Source organism: Hesperophylax consimilis, chromosome 13 (genome assembly GCF_061612785.1).
Source record: "Hesperophylax consimilis isolate HC1 chromosome 13, BYU_Hcon_1.0, whole genome shotgun sequence".
Taxonomy (NCBI): Eukaryota; Metazoa; Arthropoda; class Insecta; order Trichoptera; family Limnephilidae; genus Hesperophylax; species Hesperophylax consimilis.
The window spans coordinates 8,488,744-8,508,609 of record NC_142848.1 but is presented as its reverse complement, the minus strand read 5'-3'; positions in this window follow the sequence as shown (position 1 = coordinate 8,508,609).

The following is a 19,866-nucleotide window of genomic DNA, read 5'->3' as shown; positions in this document are numbered from 1 at the left end:
TATGAAAGATCTTGGCATCATGTTTGATAGTAGGCTGACATTTCATACTCATATCGAAATGACGTGTAGTGCTTCACTGAAAATGCTGGGCTTCGTCCTACGCACTGCGATGAATTTTAGAGACACCCGGGTTCTCCAAGTGCTATACATTGCGTTGGTTAGGAGTAGGCTTGAGAGTGGGTCGGTGGTTTGGAGCCCACATCAGGTGAAGTATTCCCTTATGTTGGAGAGAGTGCAGAAGAAATTTCTGAGATTCCTCTACCTGAGGGAGTATGGCTACTACCCGTGGCTCTATCCTACTGACTTTCTCTTGGGCATGCTCGGTATGAACCATCTACGGGTCAGAAGAGATGTGCATATTGTATCACACTTCTTCAAACTGATTTGTGGATGGTTAGTAAATCCGACTATCATGGAGAGTATTAGTCTCTATGTTCCTGATGGTTATCTCCGTCACCGACAGCATAGACTGTTTTATCTCCCGGCCTGCAGGACCAACTTGCCAATGGTCATGCCGGTGGGGAGAGCAGTCTTGCTGTTGAACAGAATTAACTCGGATATCGACATATTTAGCATCGGTGAAGCTGCCTTTAAAAGGCAAGCTCTATTGATGCTGGTATAGTTTATACACCGTTTACTTATTATGTAATACCATTTTAAAAATGTACTTAAAAACGAAATAAAATGTAATTTTGTAATGTTTTTAAAGGAATAAACTAATTGAATTGAATTGAATTGAATCATTATTCAAAAGATGATTTGCAAACTCAGATTCACTATTTCCATTTAGAGCCCTGCGATATTCTTTAGTTCTGACTTCAAAGTTTCTATTGGTTCTACCTTTGTAAAAGAAATTACAATCATCCCAATAGATTTTTTAAACTCCTGATTTTTTTGTTTGAATTTTGCTATCTTTATTATTAAAAATATATTTCTTCATTGATATTAGTGTAAAACGCCAGTTGAATAGTACCAGGATTGTTTTTTATATATAATTTTAGAAGTATCGTTATCCACAAACAGAATTCTACGCCATTGTTTATTTCTATCTTTAGAAAGACCGTTTGAAGAGAATATGTTTAATTTTTTTATTTAGTATTTCAACTATAAATTTATTAGAATAACCGTTATTAAATGCTATTTGTCTTATGAATATATTGTTTTATGGTTATATGCTATTTTTTTTTTCAGGTCTTAAAATACTTCACTATAAATAATTTTGAAATTTAAGAAATGAGGAAACATGTTAATATAAAAGCAGATATAATTAACAAGAATTTTTTTATAAACTCTTTTTTGAATATTTTCCCACTCAACTGGTCTTTCCCGTCTAACGATATTGTAATTCCTAATTATTATAAACCCAGCCTACTCTTACCCCTCCCCCCTCCTTCCACTTCTTCTTTCCCAATTGCAATCTATATTTAATTTTTGACTTCGGTGTATACACAATAAAATGTAAACATTATATTTATTCATTTATTGGACAATTTGCATAAGGCCGCTTTTGTGAGATATCACCTCAGGGGCGCTATATTGTAATAATCTACCTTTATATATAGATTTTTACTCTCCTGATGATGTTGTATATATAATCTAACTTTAAAATTTATTAGATACAGTAACAGTTGTAGGTAAAGAATTACCACCAGTTGGAGTAAAATTAACACCTTTTAATTAAACCGACTGCTAATCTCATCGCACAATTCCCCTCCTTTTATTCATAAACACGGGTACAATTAATCAATATGTAATAATCTATTGTGACAAACTAAACGATATTGATTCAACTTATAGACATTGACGGTTGTAACACATATTTAAGCACTGCAAGTCTCCTATGAGCTAATTATATTAGGTACCATAACAGTTAATATCAGTTGTAGACATGTAGTCAATAATAGTGTTTCATTTGAAATAATCCATCACAAATACGTAAAATTTCATTTATTCAAACAACTGTCATTCTTATTATGCGTAAATTTAGCATGTTATTATTAATTAACTCCTTCCTGTTCCGTGTTTTAACAATATATATACTCACCCTCTCTCTGTGAATGTCTTAATATCTATCTATTAAATGTAACTGTTGTTAATATGGGCGAAGCCCATATAAGAGCCGCCCGCAGGGCCTAGCAGAAAAAAACCCGCGAAGCGGGTTTTTAACTGCTAGTTTAAAATTATTATGGCAAAGATGGCGTGAATAAAATACGAAATAGCTACTGAAATGCATTATTTTCCATTTTAAGAAACTGAAATACCTACTTCTCATTGTTGTCTAACTGATACACAGTGTATTAACGAAATTTCTGTATAATTACCCTGCTTCTAATCGTCTGGAGCCAGTGAGACTATGACATCCCCAATTGGGGTATGTTGTGAAGCTGAAGGTTGAAGGGAGGGGAAGAAGATGGAGAATAATAAGGTAAGGAAGTACCTGACTATAGCGATCTGGTCGCCAAATACGCCGTTTCTCCGATTAACTTGTCTATGCATAGTTAACTTTTCGGCCGCCTTCACAGTAATTTTTGAAAATCTGTAATTAGTATGACACACGTTGTACCAGTTTTGGTTTCTATTATGAAAGCCCATATTAAAAATATACTTAACAGATGATCGCACTCAACATATTAAGTTTAAAGTTATTTTCCACAGTTGGAGAAACACAAGCTTATTTTTTATTTAACCATTAAATCCAGCACAATCCTTTGCTCGGAACTCGGAACCGTAACATTGCATCGTAGTAATACATTATTACATTATTAGTCACCAGTCTACACCAAACGCGAGTCAGATTAATATTTAGAGGTGAATCAATGATAATATGTATTTTATGTAATTTTGAAAGTTGTTTAGTTAAGGCAAGATAAGACTGTAAGCACCAGATTTTATTTTTTTAAACGGTGAATTAGTAACTTCCTGAAGGATCCCTCTAGAAACATTTGAGGTTTTAGTAATACGTTCATAAGATATAATCAAAATATACTTTTCTAGGTGTGCTAGTGAAAAGTCGACCGTAGGTCCGTCCATTATGCCGGACCACGCACTGAATATTGCTGTTACACGACTTCATCACTTATGTCGTTAATACTCCCACGTTATTTTAGGGTAAATTCAACCGCAGGTGTGTCCAATACATCAGGGTTGCGCGTCGCATATTTTTGTGCACCGCTGCTTCACTTACGTCGTTAATATTCAGGCATTATTTTAGGGTATTGCATCGTCTTAAGTATAAACATCACGATTGGTTAATGTTTATTGTGTCTCATATATTGACGCCATCATTTTTTTAGAACCATAGATTGTAGACTTTTAGAGACAAGTAACTTCAGAAAAAATCTGGTAAAATCTATGTTTTTTATACTATACTATGTTTTTAATAACTTTATTTTTATTAATAGACGTATTTCTCTACTTCTTTCGTATGGTGGGGGGGTCAGAGGGGAACATATATGTTAGTGAGTCAGTGTAGGGCCTCAGGCGTCGCCCTGTGGATCTCATCAATCCAGCCGGGCAATGAATGCAGCGGGCATTCTTTGAACACATGTTCGGTGGTCCTCATATAATGTTTGGATTTTTTTTAAATATTCATAATTTTTGGTTATTTTATTTTATTGAGGAACGATTCACATTTATTCATTTAATAGATACAAGATTCAACGAACTATCCCAAAATTAATGTAAAAAATAAACCCGATACACGTTATTTTTACATATTAGTACGTCGAAAAAAAAAAATGGCATACATTTATTATATTTGTACTGGAGATAAGAATGATGTATTTTTCATTGCATCTATTTAAATTACACATTGTTTTCTTGAATTAATGCAAATCTTGGAAGAGGAAATTAATCCACTTTACAATTTATTTTCGATCAAGCTGAAACTTACCAGATAGACTCTCTGTCGATGACAATGCATTGTATCCACTTTTGGTAGCAATCACGCATGTACGCGCAGACATATAGGTATTTCTCTTAAATTGGATGAAATTACACCAGTTAATATACGAAAGAAATACCGGTTGATTTGGCGCAGTTATAAGGGTGTTTAATTCCACTCCCTGTGGAAGAAAATTCAATCTTCAGCCAAACTAAAAAAAATATCTTTTAAATTTTTTTCCAACTAGAAGACTTACAATATCATTTCTTATTAAATACTCTAAAAATACACACATTGGAAGACAGGCGTAAAATAAACGACTTAACTTTTTTATTCAAGATTCTAAACTCTAAATTCGACTGTTGCGAACTTCTGCAACTCATAAACTTACGGATACCTACGATAACAACACGACAAAATACACTATTCCACTGCAACACATAAGCGCAATTACATTGCGAACTCCCCAATACAACGGTTTCACACTATAGGAAACCAATACTTAGGTGATGTCGATATATTTAATATTAACTTTGCGAATTTTGTGGATTACGTAAAAGACTTATTTCAACACTATTCGTAAATGAAAGTTATATTTTTGTAAACCAGTCAAATCGCTGTATTTTTTAATTTTTGTTCAGGTTATTTTTAATTTTGTTTCTTGCATATATTATTTTTTAATGTAATTTTATTTTTATTATTTCTTTCTTATGTTTCAAAACTGTCTTTAAAATTGTACCACCTACATGTAAAAGCCCTCTGGGCGTAAAATAAATAAATTAAATAAATAAAATAAATTGGCTACTAGCCGGCCCAAGGAAGGCGCAACTAGGTCGAAATTAAAAATAACCGTATTATAAAAAAAACAGTTTTTTTGCGGGATGATTTGTTCAAATTTTAGAATGTTACGTGCATCACCTAATATGAAATAATGTTGTTTAATAATACTGAGAGTCCTTACTTCATTATTTTGGTAAAATGGAATGGTTACATAGGGCGTGCATTGCATTGTTGATCACGCTTGTATTGTTGTGACAACATAGTATTATACAGACCTTATTGCTTATTGTACATTTTTTCTGTATACGTGGTATGGATATGCCTGTCCATAAAAATTATAGAAGTCATGACAAACTTTGGGTTTCGTGTGGAGAATGTGCTATCTATGATTCCTTTCATCGATATTAATGATGTTACAAAAATGCAACAGCTGATCATTTTTTGGCTCCACACACGAAGCCCTGAGGAAAATAATTCCCCTCACAGCCTATGTCATCTTTAGAGATGCTCTTTAGAAAAGGTAGTCCTTTAAGTAGATAGATAATCCATCCCTCCCTCTACGGTGCAAGGAGATTTTTCGGGAGAGTCAAAAGGTCTCCCTTAACCAGTCTCTCCCAATCGCCACGCAGTTGGTGGATAGACGCATCCACCACCAAGACCAGCGTAAACCTCACACCATGTACCCGGACGTCCCTGCTAAGTCACCAAACGTAGCGAATCACTTAAGGTACCTATGTCAGAGGTGTTGGTTATCCAAAAAATGGTTCTACCTATAAGAGGCAATGAAAAAATAAAGCGATAGATTGTAGGCGTGTCCGTGTGTCTAACCAACAAAACAAGCTAATAAATTGATACAATGCTTGAAATGGTGTTTGGTGACCAGATCTGAATAGCCAGGTGATTCTCCGCCTTCATCTTGATCATCTCCTCCCCTCCCTGCTACCTTCAGCCTCACAATATACCCCAATGTGGAATTCCATAGTATCACTGACTCCAGACGGTTGGTAGCAGTTGGAACTTTTGTGCGGTGTTCACATAAAAAAATAAATTTATTGATTTCTGCTTAACAATTTGAATATTTAAAATTTTTAATGACATTTATCAGAAAAAAAATCGACTGTAGGTACTTCGGGCATGCGAACACGTTCAATAATATTTGAAACAAAAAAAAATGGCTCCAATGTACACAAAAATTTCGACTCCTAGGCCCCAGACAAATTCTTTAAGGTTTATTTTTAATTTAAAAAATCGTCTGCTTACTTTTTGGTTTGAGAATATATTATACATACAAAAATATTATTCGAAGAATAATTGGCCAAACCTTGACCTGGTGAATTGCTTAGCAGCTTTCTGCTTCATATATTTATTTTAAACTATACGGGAGCAACGTTTTAATGCAAAGAGAAAGCTAAGTGTTCTACCTTTCTAAATCTGTTTATATTTTATAGCTGACCATAATAGAAATGGAGATAGAACGAGTTTTATGAGGACGTGTCATTTGGTGACAGATATAGCACTACTTGACCCGAATAGTTCCATATTTCCTATACAGTTCGTAATAGGTTGTGAAAGGTTGCCGACCGCTGGTCCATAAATAATGATATTTATGATGACCGTAATGTCAATCTGTGAACAATCGATCGGGAATTTCACTTTTGACAGGCGGTTAGTTCCAGTTCAGAGGATCCATTTATTACGACATTCAATGCATCTGCGGTCAGGGGGAATCGTATCCTCATGACGCCCGTTACACCGGAGAACATTGCATTGCTCTACTAATATTATTTCCTTACGTTGCAAATAATGAAACACAAATTATTTTATACAGCCTGCTTATTTTTGTAGTAATTAATGTTAATTAATTTAGATTTTGTTTTCTTGATTAAATTAATGAAGTGGAATCTTAGAAGTGGAAATTAACCCACTTCCTGACATTGATGACTTATTGATGACAATACATTCTATCAAATTTTGACGGAACTCATATACACACATACATTTCTCTGAAATATGACATATTTCATAAATAAAAATGTACAGCATTTAATATACAAAATAAATGTCGGTACTATCCAATTAGAATTTGGCTTAGGTTAGGTTAGTTGCGTTCTACAGCTCCAAGGGGGGAAGGTTCAAACAACCTTTTTTTTCAAAATATTTTTATAACTTTTTTCCAAAGACATCTTAAAAGTTCACAGCAGTTAAGAGCCAGTTCCTGTGGAGGAAAGCTCAATTCTCAGTCAAGCCAATTTTTTTGTTTGTTAAATTGGACGTGTTATTTAAAAAAAACATTGTTTTTTAAGGTTTGATTTTTTTAATAACTACTAGCCTGTGTCAGACCACGCTATAAACTCGCTATATTTTTATAGCTTGGTTTCAGCATATCGCTCTCCGTACATTCCTATCGGTAGTGTATGGCGAGCGACATACTGAAATAGGCTTAGCCATGATGCTACTGATAAGCTACCTCAATATACCTAGCTTAGAAGCATTCGTTTGGAGAATCCAGACACACGATTACGTACATACTTAAAAATTATTTGAATGGCTATTTTTAATATTGGAACTGATTTGTCAGGAATTCAGACTATCCCCGTTGATGTATCGTATTTAGATGAGACACGGATATAAGACACATTTAGAATCAGAATTAGTTTATTTTAACCTCCAACGTTCCCAAGTCTCTAACGCTGAACGATCGGAATATAACAAATCCGGTCCCCGCGCACTGGTATTGGCGTGATCATTTTTTGTGGATATTGACGAAATATTAATACGCAACAGCGCCTTTATGACTCTCCCGTGATTTTTCACCAGTCTGCGCTAATAATATATTTATAAAAAGTCTTCGAATTACAGAATTTCTTTAAATGAGCGCACCATCCAGTATCGAAGCTTTGCTTGAAATGAATTTAGTAGTGTTTGGTGATCAGTTCTAACCAGTTACTTACCAAACTTCCTATATCTCATTTACGATTTAAAGTAATTGGAAGTATTTCGATTGAATCATAGATTTTATTTATTTATTTATTAACGCCCTTTTAGAGGCATTCACATGATATGAACAGTAAAAAATAATTTACTAAACATTACTAAACTGCCTCTGTTACAATCTTTTTTATTTGTAAAGTGGTAATTAAAGATGTTCACTGACTCTGGGAAATGAGGAGTTCATATGGTAGTTAGTCCCAGAATTTCTGCACGGAAATAAACACCGACTTCGTAGTGGAATCCGAAAGCTTATCAAGCATTTTGGACAATCAAATGCATTATTTAAAATTTTATACAGAAATACCAAGTTACTGAAAATCCTTTGTCCGAAAATTTAAGCATATTCATTTCATTCAAAATAGTGTTGTTTAGTTCAAAGAAATTGCTGGATTATCCACTTTAAAACAAAGAAAACATAAGAATTTATTTTGTATTCTTTCAATTGCTTGTACATAAATATTATAATATGAGTTCCAGACGGGAGAATTGTATTCAAATTAACTTCTAACAAAGGCAAAATATAACAGTTTTATAAGCTTAATATTGTAGATATTTCAAAAAATAATTAATAAATTCAATTTGGCAGGCGGGTTTGGGTACCACTGCCCCGGGAACCATTTATTAGATTACCAACACCTTTGTAAAAGGTCGTCTCAAGTGGATCGAACCTGCCTGCCCACTAGCTGCGTGGCGTACCAGATCGGGAGAGGCTGGTTTGGGGGTACCCTTTGACCTCTCCAACTTGTCTCTCAAACCATCACCTTGCGCTGCAGTTATGCGGGATATATTCATACGACAAACACTCCGGGATACACTGATCTCTATATTCATACCCAACCCTTTTACCTTCCCAGAACTTTCTCTTCTTTCTTTCCTTAAAGATCTTCTACACGAGATGGCACATGCCCTGAGAGAAATTATTTTCCTTAGAGCCTCCTGTGTGGGGTTAATATAAAAAATATAAATTTTTTGCAACACTTTTATGTGAATTTGCTTGCTAGTGTAGAGGGCTGTCAAATTGAGGAACACAACAAAAGTGCACTACTCATATCAATTCACAGCCACTCCAACAAAAGTATTAAATCACCTGGCACGCGCGCAACTCGTAGATTTATGAATCATCGTTATTAGTTATATTAGTAAGCAACAAATGGACACGATTACTCACCCTTTCAGCTGCACGAGCGTATACTTTCCTACACAGATACTAACACCAATAAAATGCTCATTTCCAGTACCTACTCGACTCTATTAGGTAGTAGACTCTACCTACTTTTCTCTGACCTCCTTTCGGCTCGCGTGCTGCGCTAAACACTTAATTAAATAATAATTGCAAGCTGGGTGACGAATCTTTATATTGGTTTCTCGTAAGCGCATGATCACTTAGTGTGCATAATAGAAGCATTTTTAATAAATTATAATGTGATGAACACTAAACCTTGTACATTATTCATGATGTCCGGGGGTAAAGTAGGTAACTTACTAACTTCGGGAGGTGATTCTACATCATGGTAGAGTTAAAAAAAGGTTAATTACTTTTTTCGAAATTCCGATGTATATTTTCCCATACAAACAATTCCACTTTTTAACCTAAAAACTACCTAAAAACATCGGGATTTTGAAAAGGGGTATTAATTTTTTTATTTCTAAAATCATATAGAACCACTCCCTGAAGTTATCTCAATTTACCCCCGGACACCCTGTATAATTTCAAAATATTTGAGGCCATAGAGCTGTACAATTAGAGGCGCTATTGCGTACTCGTCGAAACCTATTCAACTATTACAATGAGATAAGCCCGCTCCATTCTTGGAGGCACTACCACTCTGGGAGGTACCACTACTCTTCGAGGGCCTTTTATTCTTGGAGGCATCTCCACTATTGGAGGCACAACTACTCTTGGAGGCAACACCTTCCTTGGAGGAACCCCCCCACCATTGATCCTCCTCCGTGATGACTCGGAGGCGAAGTACGGAATCCCGAATTATAGTCCGTCTTAGTTTAGTACTGAGTTGACCCTGTTGATGCAAAAAGTAAGCTTCTTGTGACGTCATATGGCTCCTTCTGACGTCACGGCTGTTTTAGCGGCATTGGAAAATTAAAACGATTAAAATAAGTATGAAAAATATCTATGCGTATATAAGAATTTAAGTCAGAAGGTCAATAATAATTCAGAAAAAAGACTGTAGTTCCTCATTGTGTTGTTTTGTTTTTATGTATTATTTGATAAAAATTGTGATATTCTAAAAGTTGAATACATTTTTTTTATGATCACACCATTGTGTACATCGACATTCAACGGGTACAAATTTTCCGTAAGCATGAAGATATATGCCGGTGAACAAGCGGTTAATCAATCTGAACCTACCCTTTCCTAGGAAAATAGATACTGTGTTATAAAAGAGTATGTGACAAAACGGTTGAGTAACTCCAAAATACTTCAAAACTCAAAAATCATGACAAACCATGTGAAAAACGCAAAATAACGTCGAAAACTTGAAAAACCTGAAAATATAGAAAAATATCAAATAACGCCAAAAAACACGAAAAACGTCAAATAAAGTCGAAACGCGTCGAAACCTCAAATAACGTGGATAAACATCAAATAACCCACTAACGTTACTAAACGGTCAAATAGCGACAAACAAAAACATCTTCCCAACATGCCTTCCATTGATAAGCTTGGTGAACGCACACAGAATTTTAACAATTCATCAAATTTATAAGCTGTGTTTCAAGTTCTGCGAATGTTCTATTCAAGTTTCGTAATTTTTACAGTTTTTTTGAAACAGCCGGCCGTTAATGATATAATAACAGAACTTAAATTGAACCTTCACTGAACTTGAAAAATGAACTTTGAAATTTGATAAATTGTTCAAATTCTGTGAAACAATCCGTCCTGAGCCTCCGTGCCTGAGCTCCATCGAAGCCAGAGGTCAAGTTAGCCTCTCAAAAGCTGGGCGTACTGTACAAGACCTGCAGATACTTTAATAGTTAACAATAATTGCTGACCCTCTGCAAATCGCAGGTGGGAACAATTGTTGAATTTGGCAGCGAATTTCGGTCTGGAGACCCAAAAAACCCTTACACAAAAAGATTGCAATCCTTAGAGCACAATGGAAGATGCTCCCAAGAAGTATCGTCATTGATCCCTTCCGCACCGGTGCATAGTCGGAAAATAAGCCAATAAGTCTAAACGCGCGCCCAACATTTTCACGGTTCACGTTCACGGCACAGTTCACGGTTGACATTGTCACATGAGAACGGGTCGCTTCTACGACTCGTAATAAACATAAGAAATAAGAAGAAAACGGATTAAAGAAATTCAAGAAATTGGTAAAGTTCCGGGGACTATCGCTAAATATGTCCGGAATCTTTCTACTAAAGTGCATTTTAATGTAAAAACAAAAAAAAATAGCGCCAAAACACGTCGAAAAGTCAAAAACTGCAAAAACGTCGAAAACAGCAAAGAACGTCCAAAGACTTCTAATACCATCCATTTACGCCAAAACACGTGACAAACAACGTCAAATACAGTAAATATTATTTGTTCCCTAAAACTAACATAATTACAAACCCACAAATTAGTTGTTAGTATTAATGCACCATAAAAAAATAATTCAATGAAATATGACAATTGAAAATACTTGCACATCAAATAAGTATCATTAAAAAGTTGATTTCTAGCAAAAACTAAACATATATTTATTTGGTTTACTCATAAATCTGCAATGAAATCTATCCTTGAAGCCAAATGACTACAATACAACCCATTCCTAATAAGCAGAGGTACCTTTAGTCATTAATCATTTCGATACAATCGTTACCGTGGTCTTACAGTCGCCATTATTATTGTTATTATTAATTCAAATCACGTTTCGCGAATTTTATTAATATTGTAAAATATCTAAACAACCGTATCTTAACTTGGTAAAGTCGTTAATATTCAGTGCGAGTCTAATGACTAACCGTCTACCCATCTGAAGCTAATATTTTTTGTTTCTTTATTTTCTTTTTAATTGATGTTTGTACTTTGCACAGACAAAAAAATAGACCGAGTCATTTGTTTTGCTCCTGAGTTAAGTGTTAATGATTGACTTGTCTAGTCAAAGGTATAAATTTATTATAAATTAATCCTAGTATGCATTATTCAAATACTGGTCAATTTTGTAACTGCACGGTACACTTGTACAGAGGCGGGTGATATTTTAGCTAGATTTAATTATGTTTTGGAGGATTGGTTATCATTGCCAGTTTAAATGTATTGATGGCAAAATGATTCTGCGGTTCTCCAAATCCGCAGAATCCGAGGTTGCGTGATTATTTTTAGTGTGAAATAACGAGAATTTGGATAATTCTAATTTAGTTTTTTATTTTAACAAAACTTACTTATAATAATTTTACGAACAAATAAAATCGTGTACGCTAGATGAAGTTTAGGGTCAACCCGACGGCAAGACTGCTGAAGACAGAATGATATTATTTACCTACCGCGCGAGGTATTGCGCGCAGGTTTACAATGATACCAGCCTCACAAGAATGTGGGTAAAAATAATATTGTTGTTATTTTCGGGAGATGCAAACTCCCTCTAATTTACCACACAGTGTTTTTAAAATTTTTTTTTCAGAGTTTATCATTTTTAATTGAACTTGAAGTCAAACTGGCACGAGGCAACTTTTCTATGACTACTTTTCAAAAATAGATCCATTTGAATTTAGGTTTTGTTTTCGGGAATGAATTAATGCAAATCTTGGAATCGAAAATTAACCCACTTTCCAACTTGGCAGATACACTCATTATGGATGATAATACATTTTTTCAACTTGGTGCTACTTACGCAAACACACGCGCACTCATGCGCATTTCTCTGAAATTAAATAACATGATCAAAATTTACAGCAATTAATTTACGATTAATCTCGTTACCATCCAATTAGGATTTGGCTTGAGTGATGGCGCGGTTCTCTCATTTTAGTCAGTTCCTGAGAAGGAAGGTTAAATCAATCGTCAATTAAACCTAAAAAGTATATATTTTTTTATATAAAAAATAAATATAAAATATATATGTATTTTATTAAAAAAAACATTGTTTTTTACTGGTTGATTATTACACACAAGATTCCGTCATCTTGAAAAGCTTCGGTATGAGAATCGAAGTGGTTTTTTTATGCCGAGCCAATCGAAAGATTGATTGACTCATGACTCTACAACTCTACAACATAATGCTTTATTCATATTGAACTTGCAAAAACCATATTATTTGTCATTTCATTTATTCTCATTTTAAGCAACAAAAATAGATGAATCACCTGGGTCCATTTCAGAGACGATTGTGACGAATCATTAAAAATCGACTGATTTAACAATATACTATACTATGTCTCTTTTTTTTCCTGTACAGACGGAAAAAAAACAAAAAATAACAAATCCTCATCTCGTGTCAAACTGTTTTAAGGCATTTTAAATAAATTCTTTCTTCTCTATGGATGGATCAATTCAAAATCGGTTAATCTACATACATGACTGGAAAGTTGTTCCTAGACTGTCCGCAAGGTAAAATTTGGCCTGATGTCAACCAACCTCCAATACAAGAACACTTCTCATCAGTTTACCCTCCTTAAAAAAAACTAGCTGTATCTGTTCCCGGCGTTGCTCCTGGTTGTTGTTCCAGGGCTGTCCGCAAGGTATAGTTTGGCCTGATGTCAACCAACCTCCAATACAATAGCCCCTCTCATCAGTTTACCCTCCTTATCGACTTTTATCTACTTTCTATAGATATTATTATTATATATATTTAAGCCTTCCGGAAGAAATTTTTCAAATGATAGTGAAAAGCTCATTAAAATCAGCAGCATAGTTTAGAAGAACTAAGCGCACAACCGGACAGACGCAGATAGCGACTATACTATTTAGAAATTAGAAATGTTTTTGTTGTTTTCTTTCAACAAGCACACATCCAAAAGTTTTTATAAGACCTTAGATGAAACCAAAAACAAATTAAAATAGTTTCGAAAAAAACCTCAGATTGTACTCTTTTTACGGTTAACTGACAAGAGGTAGACTCGTAATTAATAAGATGGTATCCGTAGCTCAACGAAATCCGGAGGTTGCGGATTCAAATCCGGCGTGCGCAAGTAAATTTCATTTCATTTTTATAGTTTTATAATGAATTAAATAAAAATAATTCTAGAGATGAAAAATCACCATTTAGAATTGAAATGCTCCTGCTTCAAATGGATTTAGCCGTGTTTGGTGGCCAGGTCTGAAACTCATACCTCCCTCTTCCATATCTCCTATCCTCCCCACTACCGTCAGCATCACAAAATACCTCAATTATGGATGCCATAATATTCACTAACTTCTGAAGGTTGGGAGCAGTTGGGATTCTTTACTAGATTTCACTAAAATAAAATCTGTCTGTAAAGTAAATATAAAGTCTGTCTGGTAAGTTTTTAGATTTTCACGGCCAAAAGCATTTTTGTTGTTTGTTTTTGGGGTGTTATGCCGTGTTGCGCTAACTTCTTCTTTAGCCGACGTTTCGGACAGCGTTGCAGTGTCCATCATCAGGGCAGATCCGGTAGATCCGACAACAAAAATAAAGTCTGTCTGTTTGTGCACTCAGTTCTTCTAAACTAAGCAAAGGATTTTGATTTTGTTTTTACTATCATTTTGAGAATTTTTTCCGGAAGGTTTACGTAGATTGTAGATAATACATGCATATTATATTCATAGAAAGTAGAAAAAAGTCGAATGAAAAATTCTCAGAAAATTTATAAAATGAAAAAAATTTTTCTTTAAGACATCGTTCAAAATGTTTGCCATCTCACTCGTACCAAATATATTTTCAATTTTCCTCTTTTTTAAAGCGTGCATTTTATGCAATAACATGTGACATGAGATGGCGGTTTCCTCGTGCGAAGCGCCCTTTAGAGGCCGGCAACGGAGTCGGGTTGCTAATTAACGACTGTCAAGAAATCTAAGCGGCGGTAATAAAATTTTATCGGCGCACAGCTCCCGGTCATAAGGGTCACTAAAAATGAATATATTTGAATCAAGGTTTCAGCAAGCCGAATTCAAATTTTGAATAGTCGTAAAGATGAATTCGTGAATATTATTTACTTTATAAAATCGCAGTATACAAAAATATCACTGTAAGCCATTTAGAAACGTTTACTAAAGAAAGAAGAAGACATAATACCTACTCAAAAATAAATCATTAATAATATTCTCGGCCATGAAAATGGAAAATTAATCACGTATAATGTATAAAATGTGTGCAAACTAAAAAAAATGGATGAAGTTTTTTTATTATGTGAATACGGAAAATGTGTCAAAAACCAAAATTGCTCGAAGCCAGTGGAACAAAATTTATCACCAGCTGGGCTGAATATTAGGCTGAAAGGAGTGGAGAGGGGAAGGAGATAGGAAATATAGAGGTTGGGAAATAGCTGGCTATTCAGGAATAGTCATCAAATATGGCTATAACCATTTTAAGAAACATTACTATTTATTATCTTTCACCAGAACGATACCAAGAACATCTACCACGGGAAAATGTGTTCAAACACTAATCCATATAATAGAAGTGGGCCCGGGCCGACGTTGTCATGCTACAGACCGCCTTCTATGCATGGAAGTTAAAATTTGTTGTTGTATGTATTTTTGTATGAGAAAAAAAAGACTATCGTATATTTCAAACTGGAACCAACCATACATATTCATAAATTTTCTTTGTAATCGGTTGGGCGGTTTCGGAGATTAGCTTGTGTGAACACGTGATTTTCATTTGGATTTTATTTTTTTAGATATTTTTTTATTTATTTTTTTAGATTTGAGTGATTTATATTTTTATTTAGATATACAGAGTGTCCGGGGTTAAAATGTACAAACTTCTGGAGGTGATTCTATATGGCGGGAGAGGTTTAAAATATATACAATTTTTTCAAAACTCCAATGATTCTTCCCATACAAAAATATTTTTCCTAAGAAAATATTATTTTTTCTTTCCAACCAATTCAACTTATGAGTCTGAAAATTATCTTAAAAGGTTGAAATTTTGAAAAATTACTCATCTTTTTACTTGCACTATCATGTAGAATCATCTTTCGATTTGTGTGCGCTTTACCCCCGGACACCCTGTATAGATGAGTGTTTGTGGGTGTGTTTTCTATGCAAATCAGTTTCTTTCAGAAATTGTTGAAATTTAAACATGTAACCTTCAAAGCAAGAGAAAAGATATCGTCTATGTAAGATATTGAAAAACCACCCTCATCCAATTTTCCCAAGTTAAAGCTTAGATCAGCTGGTTTTCTATAAATTAATCTAAAAATAAGTATACGAGATTTCCTGTTACGTATTAGAAATATATTATTTTTGTCGTTAAATCACATAAACCTTTATTTAAAAGATCGAAGTAGCCCTAAAGCCAGGGTGATGTAACGAGAAGAAAATCTGACGATGCAATAAAGCACGATATTTGTATATCGCTTGTACTGCGGAAGGAGACTGCAGCGAACCGTTTTCTTTGATTTTCCCCCATAAATCACGACGGACGCAAAATGAATGAGCGACCCAGCATTTTTCAATATTCCCGAATCGGACAGTTTTGCGGTCATCAATAAATTATATTACACAGCTTTGTCTCAGCAGTCGTAGATAGAGTTAAATTATTAAAATAAATTATATATCAGTTACCTTTACTCGATCCACTGCTCTGTGAAGTCTTATACGGACTTTTATTTTTAAGAGAATGACAAACATTCCATAGCGAAAAATATTGTTTGCATCGTGATAAGAGAACTTAGCTCGGAATTGAACTCACGAGGTGAGAACCGGATGCGATGCCAACTCAGCCACGGACCGGTCAATAATTAATACCTTAATTTTATTCATAAGAACAACATATGCAGAATTTGATAAAATTAATTTTAAAATTATTTAAATCAATTTTCTGCTACTTGTATATTATAACGGTATGTCATTTACATATGTGTAATAATATCATGAAAACCATAGGGAAAAACAAGGAATGGCAGTTAAAATCCCAAATTGAAGTAATAATGCCATCAAGCGCACATTAAATTCTGATATTCGCAAATTTGTCATGATTTGATATGTTTATGGCGTTGGAATAAACATTTTTTTTTTCAAAATTCAAATGAGGCCAATATTTGTTTAGTGTTTAGTATAAAAAAACACAATTCTTACAAAAAAATAGAATGATTCTACATTTATTCAGTGATTCACATTCACAGACATTCAAATATGCATATTTCATTTTATATTTTGGATTCGACAGCACTCATCAAGCGACAATACCTCTCGGCTTGTGAGCATTGCGAGCATTGTGTGCATGGCATCATTGAATAGATTTATCTTTGTTAAATTTCAAGTTTCTTTCAAGAACTTCAATCGGGTTAGTAAAACTAAAATAAAATAAATAATAACTGAGCGGTGATTTAAAGATACCGAAGTTCTTACGAAATGATTATATTGATGGTTTAGTTAGCTGAACCCTGGTAGAAAGTTGAGTGACAGAAAGTAACGAAGGAAGGTAGCCAATCGATGGAATGAATAAAGTGTGATAAATGGTGGCTTAAAACTAAGTAAGGGAAGATGATGGAACTCACCTGCGGAATTGAAATATAAATCGATTTAGTCCTTTGCGTTACGGGCCTGTGATTGATTGGGGAGGTTTATCAAAATACTTGCGCCCTCGGAAAGTGAAAATGTTTTCCCCCCTCTTTTACATCACCCCTAAGCCAATTTGTTTTACTACCTGACTCCTTCTATTACTTTTAAATATTTCAGATCGGGAAGGAGTCTGTATTACTATGAATAGGGTTTGTAATCCAGGAATCCCGCATGCCGCAATCCTGTGGCATTTCTGCAATATATATTCGCGGATTTGATTGATTTTTATATGCAGGAATTGCAGGATTGTGCGATTGAAAAAATAATTAAATTTACTCCAAAAACATGCTTTTTTCATTTGCACGTGCATTTGAGATGTGAATCACGTGATACGAAATCGCTAGAATGCCCAGGAGTTATTACATCCTTACGATAATATTTCTTTTTTAAAGTCTTCTTAAAAGACCTAATACGTTACGTTTTCAACGACTTTTAATAATTTATTAGCACCAAAGATGATTGACCTCAAATGACCGCGAAGAATTCTGACGGTGACAGTTTTGTTTTCATATTATTTTACGATTTTCAAATCTTCTTAATTTTTACTTTTAACTATCTTGCTTTAATATTATTTGTATAAAGGATGATTAATACAAATGTTCTATAAAATAGCTTACTATGTTATCTTTGTAATATAATTTAGCTAAATGATACCAAATGATAAAAAAATGTTTACATTCATTCAATTTAATGCCGTTTATTTATCCCGAGGGATTTCTAAATTCCATCCCATAATCGAGCGGAATTCGAAAAACTATGATGATGAACGAGTGAATGTTTGGCTGTGTGGATATTTGACATAATAAGGTCGTATTTTTGAACAAATTATAGATAAATCTTATGGCACGAACAAAATAACGAGGCGATGTTATTGTAAACGTTGAAAATTAACTTATCGATTTTACCAAGATGTTAATTTCTAAGGATCGCCCAATTTGTTCCATACGTTATGAATTCTTTCAAATGTAGTAAATTATGTTTCGAATGAACGCCCGCTAAACTGCCAAAGCAGTGTGTTTGCATGTGAATTTCACAATAATAATCATAACACTAAAGATCAAGTATAATGTGCATTGATAAACACCTAACTTTTAAACAGCATATTCAAGATATTAAAGATATAATCACCCTCATAATTAGCGTATTTAGCCAGATATCATATCTGTTGACAAATAAAATTTAAAAAGTTCTATGTTATAGCCTCGTACATTCACATTAAAACTACTTGATTGAAATCTGGGGAAATGCATATGAAACATATATAAATGAAGTACCTACAAGTAACACAAAACAAAGTAATCAAAAAGCTATTTCACTTCAAAACTAGAACATCCAAAAAAAATTACATATTGAAACAAAACTATTAAAATTAAGAAAAATGTATGAATATAATACATGTCTCCTTATATACAAAATAAATAATAAACTCATACACACAAATACAGAATTCATTAAAACGTCCGAAGTGCACACACACTTTACACGACAACACGATAAAATACATTTAAACACCACACATACTTATTATGGCAAGCAATCCATTGGTTACGAGGGGAGCAACTTATATAATTTCCTCCTAGACAAAATTAAAATTGAAAAAAGTGTAGGAACATTTAATTTTTTTTTTCACTTTTATGCTCAATCAATAAAACAATGAAAGTGAATAATATCGTTATCTAATGGATATATGTGTAATGTATTACTTATTTCAAGAAAATGTAATTTTCTTTTATCTAGAATAAAAACTTGAATAACAAAGTGAAACCATAATATAGGAAATAGAGAGAGAAGAATAAAATTACAAGTGACTACAACACAAAGACACTAAATACATATAGAGATTGATTTAACACAGGTAGCATATTGACATATACATAAGACTACATGCATTAAATCAATAGATACTAATGTGTAGGTGCTTAGAGACAGTATAAATATTAAAAAAATCTTTATCTATTAACCACTTTCTCAGCATTTTTTTCATTTCAGTGGTGCAGTTTGATTCGCTTTTTAGTGTATTTATTGTAAATAGTAGGTAAAAGATAATTTTACATATTTGTAATGGGCATTAACTTTGTGGCTCGCCATGATTTACAATCAAAATACATAAATTTGTTTTAGACCACTTTTCTCCCTCACCTTTCCTTCGTCAGGATAATATTAAAACTGTTTTAATTTATTATAAACAAACCATCCACCATACCAACCATTTTTTGATAGTTTCAATACTTCAAATTTGGATATATTACGCACTACGTATTTAAAATAAAGTTAATTTAAAAAGCGAATTCTAAATAAAAGTTTGGTTACAAACGATCTTAAATATCTACATATGTGCTGTTAAATAACTTCAGATCACGTTTGGGTAAAACTTATTTGTAGCATCTCTACTCTCTTTTAAAAGTAAAAATATTTTATGTTAACTTTGTACAATTAATGCTTTATTAGTGGTTCTTGTCATTTCAGTGCACGCTCGGACAACCCCCAGCAATCAGAATTAGGTTGCAGTAGCTGTGCT